Genomic DNA, 10,981 nt, shown 5'->3' on the forward strand with positions numbered 1-10,981 from the left:
GACGATAACCGGTGCACTTGCCGGAAGGAATTTTGCCGATCGTGCAATTTCCTAAATCGTAGCATAACTAGTTTATGTGCATCATCTACCTAGATGATGTTCTTGTATATTCTAAAGGAATAAACCAGCATATTCAACACCTAGAAAATTTTATTAATATTATAAAAAAAATGGTCTTGTCCTATCTGAAAAGAAAATGAACATATTTATAACAAAAGTAAGGTTTCTAGGATATGAAATTTTCCAAGGAACAATTACTCCGATTAAGAGATCTGTTGAATTTGCAGAAAAATTTCCGAATGAAATTATCGACAAAAAACAATTACAAAGATTTTTAGGATGTCTTAATTATGTAGCTGAATTTCTACTAGGAATACGAACTTTATGTGAACCTTTGTATAAAAGGCTAAGAAAACAGCCCCCTCCTTGGACAAAAGACATGTCTAAAATAGTTCAAAAAATTAAATATTTAGTAAAAAAAATTCCTTGTTTGAGTATACCAGACCCTAAGGCAAGTCTAATCGTAGAAACAGATGCCTCCGAATTAGGGTATGGAGGAATACTTAAACAAGTTCTTCCAAACTCCTCAAAAGAACAAATAGTTAAATATCATTCGGGTGTATGGAATTCAGCCCAGAAAAATTATGCTACTATTAAAAAAGAAATATTAGCCATTGTCTTATGTGTTTCACATTTTCAAGAAGACTTATTCAATAGAACCTTCTTAATCAGAACTAATTGCAAAGCAGCCCCTAGTGTATTAAAAAATGATGTTAAAAATCTAGTTTCTAAACAAATATTTGCTAGATAGCAAGCTATATTATCATGCTTTGATTTTTCTATTGAGCATATTAAAGGAGAATCAAATGCATTACCTGATTTTCTAAAAGAGAATTTTTGCAAGGTATAAATGAGTAAGAAACATGCAAGCAGTGAAGATTATGGACCAACTAGCAACTCCACTACAAGATAAACAATTATCTATCAAACCCTTGACTATGTCATAGGTTGTTAAAAGTGAAAAATCATCAGCATCAACTAAAAGCTTATATGAGGTCCCTACAGTTAACAGATATATATTATTGCAGCCATCAGATTTGTTTGAAACTAAACCATTATCTGAAGAACATCCTTATCATGACAAATGCATACCTCTAAAAATAATGGCTTTAGAGAAAGAATGGTTTAAGATGGATAGAAGAATCCTTTATAAAACAGTTTTTCCAAATACTTTTCACTATCCTCCAACAAACATCCAAAAAACCCGAACCTTTTATGAATTTATCCTAGTAGACACAGGATCAATTGAATTAACTCATAATAAAGACTAAACCGCAAAAGATACAATATTCTCAAAAATTAAGATTATGAAAGTAATGACATTATCAGAATGGGAAAACCCTCCCTTTCATTGTAAAAGTTTTACTAGAAAATTTGAACCACAGTACTACTCTTATTATGATTATATAGATGCCTGGTGGAACACCTTATATCTTTCTCCAAATTTTCACTCTTGGTTCATATTAAGCACCAGGCTTTTTTTGGGTAGAGGGCTATGGTAATGCATTTGAAAATAAGTTAAAAATAAAGCATCATGGACAATTTGTGTACTACCTCAATTTCAGCATCGCTGTCAAAATCATCAGACCCTATTTCTTTGTCTTTGGGTTTGATCTTGTTCGGTGTCACATCAACAATAGTAGGTTGCACACCCTGTCTAACCAAGTCTACCTCACCAATATCACTTAAGGGTATCGGACTATTCGCCGATTCATGTGGCTCTCTTATGTTAGGGTCAAACTGTAATTGGACACCAATGTTAAACAAGTCTCTTGGAACCATTTTCATCACATAATGCTTTTGGAGAATATATGGATCTTTCACATAAAAGCACTGGTGTGCTTGGCTTGCCAACGCAAATGGTTCGTCTTGGTAACATCTTTTGTTGAAATGAACATATGTCAAACCATAATCATCTTCCTCACCCATAAACCACTCACACTTAAATAACACAACTTTAAATTGGCTATAATAGTCTAACTCAATAATATCCATGATTCTACCATAATATCTTATATTGGCCTTGATTGGTTTTTTGTCCTTAACACTCGCAAAGCTTGTAGTTTTAGCCACCACAGTGACACCACTATTTTGCGTTTTTCGCATCACTTCTCGCCGCTTAGTATAAAATCTGTACCCATTGACGACATAAGCAAAAAATGATTTTGCAACTTTATTTGGACCCTTAGCCAACTGTCGTATCCAACTGGGAACATCATCCTTCATGGCACGTCCTGTAAACCATTCTATAAAGTCTTCATTCTGATCTTTAACGACGTTCCACTTCCGCTTCCTCTTGTCTTGCTTTTGTTGCTCACCATGTTCTCTACAAGGGATGTATATTATTACGTAATACTACCAAAATTAGTCTAAAGAATAGAACTAATGTGAAGTGCAAATTTACCTCACGTAAGGCTCCACGTTAACACAATTGTTCAATATATATGCATTAGCTTGAAGGAGTGACTTCTCGTCCAAAATAATTAGTTGCCCTTTTTTTTCCACCCAATGGACTTTCCTTGTTTGTGAACAAATTTGAATCAGGATCTTTAGTTGAAGTGCCTTCATCATTATTCTGAGATACTCTATTGAATTTTGTTTTCACTCCCTCATGCAAATATCTTGAACAAAAAGTTAAACACTCTTCAGCCAAATAACCCTCCGCAATTGATCCTTCTGGACGACTTCTATTACGTACATACCCTTTTAGTGTGCACATGTATCTCTTAATCGGATACATCCATCGAAACTGGACAAGACCACCTAACCTTAATTCATTAGCTAAATGAATAGGCAAATGAACCATTATATCAAAAAAGGTAGGGAAAAATCCTCTCCAACTGACACAAAGTCTCTACAATCTCTGACTCCAAACCATTAATCTCTTCTAAAGAGATTTCCTTTTGACATAGCCGACAAAAAAGGAACAAAAGCGAACTAGAGGAACAGCAACATGATCTAGAAGAATGCTCTTGATTGGTATTTGCAACAGGTAATGCAACATGAAGTGAGCATCATGAGTCTTGTAACCGTAAAGCTTTCTCTCTTCTTGTTGTACACAACGAGAAATGTTTGAAGCACTTCCATCAGGCAATTTTGTTTTCTTCAAAACCTCACAAAAAATGGATTTCTCCCCTTTGGTCATGGAGAAGCATGCTCTAGCAAGTTTAGTTCTTTTGCCATCCTTCGTATTTATTGGGTGAAGATTCTTTCGAATGCCCATCTCCTTAAGATCATAACAAGCTTTCGCATGATCCTTTATCTTTCCAGGAATATCCAATAAGGTACCAATTATACTGCCGACTATGTTTTTTTCGATATGCATTACATCAAGGTTGTGCCTGATCATATAATGCTACCAATATGGTAACTCAAAAAAGATTAATCTTTTTTTTCCATTGGCCTTTACTTTTGCTTTGTGTCTTCCCAGAGGCATTATCTACTGACTTTAGCATATCTAGACCTCTTCACCTGTTAACATTCGTGGTGGACCCTGAATTCTGTTTTTCCATTAAAAGATTTCTTGTTAGACCTCCATGCATGATCAACTGGCAAAAATCTCCTATGGTCCATGTAAACTGTCTTTTAGCTATTTTTGAAGTAACAAAAAGAAGTATCATGGTTACAACAAGGGCAAGCTAACTTCCCTTTCGTACTCCAACCGGACAACATCACATACGCTGGAAAATCATTGATTGTCCAAAGAAGTGCATCATGCATTTAAAAAGTTTCATTCTTAAAAGAATCATATGTATCTATCCCTGACACCCATAGCTCCTTCTGCTCTTCGATCAATGGTTGCAAAAAAATATCAATATTATTTTCTGGTGAACAAGGTCCAGGTATGAGTAAAGAGAGCATGCAATATTCTGACTTCATGGACATCCAAGGGAAAAGGTTGTACACCATTAAGACAACTGGCCATGTGCTATGTGACACGTTCATAGTTCGAAAAGGATTAAAACCGTCACTTGCCAAACCAAGCCTCAAGTTGCGAAGTTCTTTTGAAAAGTTTGGGTAGCGACTATCCAAGTTCTTCCATGCTTGGCCGTCAGCAGCGTGCCTTATGCAACCGTCTTTCAAACGCTGCTCATCATGCCACCTCAACGCCTCTGCTGTGTTTGGGCACATAAAAATCCTTTTAAGCCTTAGTATCAAAGGAAAGTATCTTAAGGTTTTCGCAGCAACCTTATGAACTTTATTCGGAAGCGCAAAGTCATCTTTGTTGCCGTCCGTAGTCGGAGTCTGATTATATCGAGACTCTCCACAGATATGGCAAACTGAGTCATTTATGTACTCATTTCGATACAGCATGCTGTCATTAGGACATGCATCAATCTTTCATAGTCAAGACCCAAGTCTTTAACCATATTCTTAGCTTTATTAAAAGAAGTGGGAATGTTCAAATCAGGTATAGCTTCTTTCAATAACTCCAAGAGGAAGGTAAAAGATGTGTTACTCCAACCATGCAAACACTTCAAGTGATAAAGATGAATGATAAATGATAATCTCGAAAATCCAGTAGTACAATTCGGGTATAATTCTAGACCTGCTTCGTCTACTAGCTTATAAAATCTCTTCACATCTTCATTCAACCTACTGTTCCCTTCTTCAAGATTTGCTGTATTTTCGAATGCATCATGCATCAACCCGTCAATATCATCAAGGCCACCTCGATCATCCATGTCACTATCTACAACTATTGGGATTACTGATTCCCCATTATTAATCCATCGTTTATAACCTTCGACAAACCCATAGCAAATAAGATGCTCATATACGTCGTCTCGTTCATGCCAATAAGTGTTTTCACACTTTGCACACGGACATTGGATTTCTTTTCCAACTGGTTTTCCAATTACGAAGGCAAACTCTAAAAAACTATTTACACTGTCTATGTACTCGTTCTCAATCTTGGTGAATCCATCCAATCTTTTGACAAAACATGATTAAATCTAATAATACAAATATCTAAACTTACTAAATATGATCTAATAAGTCAATTATAGTGACAATTTAGCTACCATATACACACTTACTACCTAAATAAATAGAAGATCAAATTATTTTATATGACAAGAATGATATAAACTTACTGCTTAGTTCCTTTATTTTGAGATGCCATTTGAAGTTGTTATGCACTGTGCCACAACAACTAGTAAACTCCTTTTGTCTTTACCAGTCCAAAAAAATAATCCTGTATACAAAACAAAACAAAAAAATCAAAGGAAGGTAAAGAACATTCAATAGTAGGTAAACAAAATAATCACTTAATAAATATTAATCCTGAATTAATATAAAATACAAGATAATTTCTATTTTAAACTTCTTGAAAATAATCAGTCTTAAAATGAGACATAATCAAACATGTTCTGGAAAATATATGCAATTTAACAATTGAAGATTTACATATCAATAATTAGAAATATCTTGGGAAACACAGACCTATTTGAAAAATAAAAAATAGATACAAAAATCCTTAAATAATCTGAAATTATTATGTTAACGAAATCGAAGTATATAAACAATCTTACTATAATAATTGATAGCTAATATCTTGAGATATCCTTGCTCCTTAGCTTATATTAGCTTATATATGAGCAGGATAAAAAAGGTCTATACCCCAAACATTATATATGAATATATTTCTTCTTTGAACAAATTATGTATATCATCATTATAGAATAAACCATATAATTGATTTTCATGACTAGGAAAAGTTTTCTCAATGTTAGTTCTGCAGTTTAATATACTTACTTAAGATGGAAGTAGTAATAATGCATGAAAAGTAAAATGACAGAAGCTATCTGTTTTAAACATATTTATATATGAAAAGACAATTTTATTAGAGTATTTAAGATCCTATAATAAGGATATAGCTAGTTCTTTTAACCCCATTTTTTTCATTCTCAAAAGTCAAATTTAAGACTATTGACTAAAAAAAATAAGTATCTGATGAATACTAGTTAATTAAGATACTAGATCTCTTCTCTCTGCAGCTATGTCTTCGGATGAACACAGAATAGGGCTTAGCTTTATTAAGCTTATAAAGCTTGTTATAAGTTGTTAATTAGAAATGTAACAAGGCTATCGATATATAAGATTTCGGTCATGCATAATCATCAATAATATTATTATGATAAATCATGTACTAATTATCAGCTTAATAAGACTATATATATAATAATAAGCACATACAAATCAAATATATATATATATATATATATATTAAGGTTATTAATTAAGATGGAATGAATTAGATGAAGTATGGTTGAAAGTTGAAATCTTGTGTTTGCATATTCATAAAGTTTTTGCAGTGCTGGAGAATATAACAAGACCAACTTCTGCATCGCAGAAGATAGCAAGCTCCTTAGTTTTATTCTATTTTATAACTCAAAACATTCAAATAGATACTTCCTATAGATGATAAAAAATACATGATCCACAAACTGATGCAAATTATTTAACTCTCACAATGTCCAAATTCCCTCAGATTAACCAGTAACTTTTTCAATCACTCCCACCTAAAGCATCCTAAACTAGAAGACATGCCCTGATTGTAAAGGAAATTAAACTTTTCCAATATTTTCTCAAAAGCTTTTTTCACCAAACATCTGCAGCATAGCATTCATTTGAAGCAGTAGAATAGGGTAGCATAGCATTCATTTGAAGCACTAAGAATAGAGTAGATGATACCAAGACACACATTTCACATGGAAAACATTAAACAATTACATGATCCTAAATAGAATAAAGTACTAAATTAGGAATTAGAAAACTTATATACTAAAACTATAAAAAAAACAGCCGCATTTAAAAGGAGAATGTAATGAGAGACAAGCATAAATGCATCATACATAATATTCCTCTAAAATAACTAGACATATTAATAGAAGCAGCAACAGCAGTAGTGCTACAATAGATTACAAGCATATGCCCTAGCTAATAAATGAACAAATTACAAGCCTTAAAAGTTGAAAGTTAAAAGTCAAACTTGCATTCCATTTATTATGCTTCGGTTACAGGGTATCCCTATATGTATTAGTACACTTTCAATTAGAATCATAGGATATGATATATAGCTAAAAAGCAACCCTAAAGGGACTCTCTGAATGTAGATCAATGCTCATTAGAATTGAAATTATGAGATCAATTGAAAAAACTTAGCTAATTGCAAAAACTAAACTAATTAAATTCTTGTGGTTTCTTTGCAGACATAGGGATAAAAGCCTATCAGACAATTCTCTTATAAGTATTTATTCATATAATAATGAAAAATATATAAAAATGCATAGCTTGATTAAAAAAATGTGTTGGAAAATCATTCATGAAGAGTCTAGCAAAAATTGCGGTCAACAAACAAGACTATGGAACGTCGAAGAAGTCTGCAATATATTCCAACATGAAAGAGTAAGAAATCATGCTTTAGTGGTTTTGTCTTCAAGATAAGTGTATGTATGTATGTATCAAAATACTTGCTTTATGTATCAAAATATTTCTTACAGAGTACTAACATTGTATTGCAATGCTAATCAATTTTGCAGGATAAAATTCATAGATTTGAAAGCATGATTGTAGATATAATTCAAATTACAATAGATCCACGTATAATCATTATTGCATTAAGAAAGATGCCAAAGTTAAGGTGCATGCTTTAGAGAAAATATCAACACAGATCTTAAACGCAACAGAGTGTTTGTAGAAAAGAAAAGAAAGAACTTACTTGGAATACTCAATGGAGTGAGTAGGTGCTAACACGAAGAGCTTTGAGGGCTTTGTAAACCAGGCCCATGAAGCTGGCGATTCGTAGATTTGGGGAGAGCTTTGAGGCTTCCACAACAATGACACTTGTTACACCAAGCCCGTGAAGCTGGCGATTCGCAGATTTGGGGAGAGCTTTGAGGTTTCCACAACGATGACACAAATGGCGACGGGTTTGAGGCTTCGAGACAAGCTTCAGGATGACCCAACGGACGCCAATGACGGACGGTGTGCAAAGCGGAGCTGATGCCCAGCTTCACGGGTTGGAACAAGACGACAACGGACAGTGGGCTTCGAAGCTGGTGACCGGCGACTGGGTTTTGCACGACGAGAGAGGGGAGGAGGGTGCGTGGCTGGGCAGGAAAGAAGGCTTGGCCAGTTCTCATTTTTTTTTAACCCTAACTTAGGAACTTACGAGCTGAAGGATTGGGGAAATTTGGGGGGAACTTACAAGGGAATGGGGAAAGTTAGGGGGATGAGGGATTTTGGTTGGGGGAGGGAGGGTGTTTACACGACGTCGTCTGGGTAAAAAAAATGTGAATTTTTAAAAGGAGAGAAATGACGCCGTTTTGGACAAGGTACTCTATGGTCACCCTTTTTTAAAAAACCGTGACCATAGACCTTTTTTGGTCACCGTAAAAAACCGTGACCATAGACCCTTTTAGCTACCCCCAAAATCGTGACGATAAACCACTTTAGGCCACCTCCTAAAACCGTGACATAGACCCCTTTTAGGTCACCATTTTTTGAAAAACCCGTGACCATAGACCCTTTTTGGTCACTGTAAAAAAACCGTGACCATAGACACCTTTAGGTCACCCCAAAACCATGACCATAGGCCCTTTTAGGCCACCCCCAAAATCGTGACCATAGACCACTTTAGGCCACCCTCCAAAACGTGACCATAGACCCTTTTAGGTCACCCTTTTTTGAAAAACCCGTGACCATAAACCCTTTTTGGTCACTGTAAAAAACCGTGACCATAGACCCCTTTAGGTCACCCCCGCAAAACCGTGACCATAGACCCTTTTAGGCCACCCTTTTTTAAAAAAAACGTGACCATAGGTACTCTATGGTCACCCTTTTTCTAAAAAAACCGTGACCATAGCTTTTTTTTTTTTCGGTCACGGTTTTTTACCATGACCAAAAAACCGTAGCCATGACCCAAAATGTTGTAGTGATATATGGGTGTAAATATTCTCCGGCCAGTCTTGACTTCGCAGGTTGAGTTAGGAGGCTTGATTTTGTATATTTGGCCCTCTATTCCTACTTTTGTTATCTTTGCTTATTATTATAGTTCCTTAGCACGCAAGTTAACTCGTTTCTTGAGCGTTGCGCTTTTATTTCACGATTTTTATTTCATCTATTCTTCAAGCTCCTAGTATATATAATCTTTCTGCTATTATATGTATACATATTATTGTAGAGGTCGTAATACCACACCACCTTTGATTTACGGCTTAAGCGTAAAGCTCAGTGTGGTAGGGTGTTACAGTTGTTCTGCTGGTTGATGGTAGAAATTGAAAGCCACCTGGGACGGAAGCTACCGTATATTGTCCTTTTGAGTCACGGCTCCAGGTAACGTAGTATTCCTCAGATTCTTCTATTTGTGTTTGCATGATTGCTAAGGCTATGTCTGCTCTAAAATTGCTTCTAATGAGTTCTGCATTCCATTACCTATTGTTGTTGAGTAATTGATTTACCCATCTTAAATCTGATTGAGAGTTGATTTGTTGATGGATTGAGATTGGGTTGAATAGTTCCGAGCCATGAGTTTCTCATAAATGTTGATTAATATCCCTCTGCCACTTTCCACTTACTCATTTCTCAAGTACTTTTTCTACCTTCCAATAGGCTTCTCCAGGCCCATGATAGGTTCTGTCCCGGTTTCTGCTTTTAGAAAGAATGAAAATCTATAGTACTTGCTTTTGTATATCTTGCTCACATAGAGAATTAGGCATTTGTTACAATCTCCAACCTTCACTACATAATTTTTGTTTATTTGTGGAGGTTTTTTTTCCTACTTGTGGAGGTTTCAAACCCCCACAAAAAGAATTGTGGCAGTTTCAAAAATCTCCAAAATTTGAGTGCACGAGCTCCTTTGTGCGGTTTTTCACAACCCCACAATGTCATTTAGTGACGGTTTTCTATCCTTTTGTGGGGTTCTGTGCTAGCATTTTGTGGCAGTTCTTGGTTAATGTTTTGTGGCGGTTCAAAACCCCCCACAAAAAAAATTTTATATTTTAAAAAAAAAACAGCTATTCTATGGGGTTTCCACAAACATGTCAATATTATTTTAAAATATTAATCTAGATGTTAGAATTACATTATTTATACTCATCATTTACTATTTAAAAGAAATACTTAAACAAGACATTAAAAATGTAGAAGAAAATTAAAAATATATTTAAACAAAAGAAATACTTTAAAACAAAATCAATATAGTACATTACATCATTTTTCAATCACAAAAGGCTAAAATAATTAACATTAAAATTGAAAAGGTACAAGTACAAACCTTAGAGAGTAGAAGGGAGTAGAAGAGCATCATCCCATATACTCAGAAAATACCCATGGATTAAACCTTCTTCATCTACTGCTACTACTTCTTCCTCGACTTCTTTTTCTTCATCTTTGATAATTTCGTCATCATCTTGCTCCACGCCATGTTCATCTTAGTCATCTTCGTTCTGCTGCTACGACTCTGGATTTTGTTCGTCTTCTTTCTGTTGCTGTCGCTAATATTTTCTTCCATGTTATTATCAAAATCTCCTCTTCTTTTCTTTAGCGGAATTGCCTTCTCTACCTCGCGCCATCTCAAATCTAATATAGACATACAGTGCGTGATAATGCTTCATGATTTAATTTGAAATAACAAAGTATAAACTCTAAACCTTTCGATCCGAAATCCTAGATAAATTAAAAGAAAAAAAAAAGAAAGAAAAGAGAATTACTATGCTGCAATAATGCAAAATTCAGCATGCATTGCAACAATAATATTATTACTCCAGTTGTGTACTGCAGTAAATTTTAAAACAAATGAACATATACATAGATGAAGTGTTCAACGTAGTGACCCAAATTTCATGCATTCAAAAGTTACTTCGATGAAAATAATATTATATTATTATTACCTTGTTTACAAGTGGTGCTTGAGGGT

The 10,981-nt window shown here is 34.7% G+C and overlaps 1 protein-coding gene across 4 annotated transcripts in view; it reads right to left on the minus strand.

Moving 5' to 3' along the window:
- Positions 1-10,981, minus strand: part of LOC114925576 (uncharacterized) — a 36,853-nt gene extending 25,872 nt beyond the window's left edge. For all 4 annotated transcript variants that reach the window (XR_011874245.1, XM_072220532.1, XM_072220530.1 and 1 more), the window contains exons 1-3: positions 10,956-10,981; positions 10,340-10,644; positions 5,157-5,257 (exon numbers count right to left, since the gene is read on the minus strand). The gene's annotated coding sequence lies outside the window, so the exon portion shown is untranslated. The remainder of the gene's footprint in view (positions 1-5,156; positions 5,258-10,339; positions 10,645-10,955) is intronic.

This window comes from Arachis hypogaea, chromosome 16 (assembly GCF_003086295.3).
Source record: "Arachis hypogaea cultivar Tifrunner chromosome 16, arahy.Tifrunner.gnm2.J5K5, whole genome shotgun sequence".
Taxonomy (NCBI): Eukaryota; Viridiplantae; Streptophyta; class Magnoliopsida; order Fabales; family Fabaceae; genus Arachis; species Arachis hypogaea.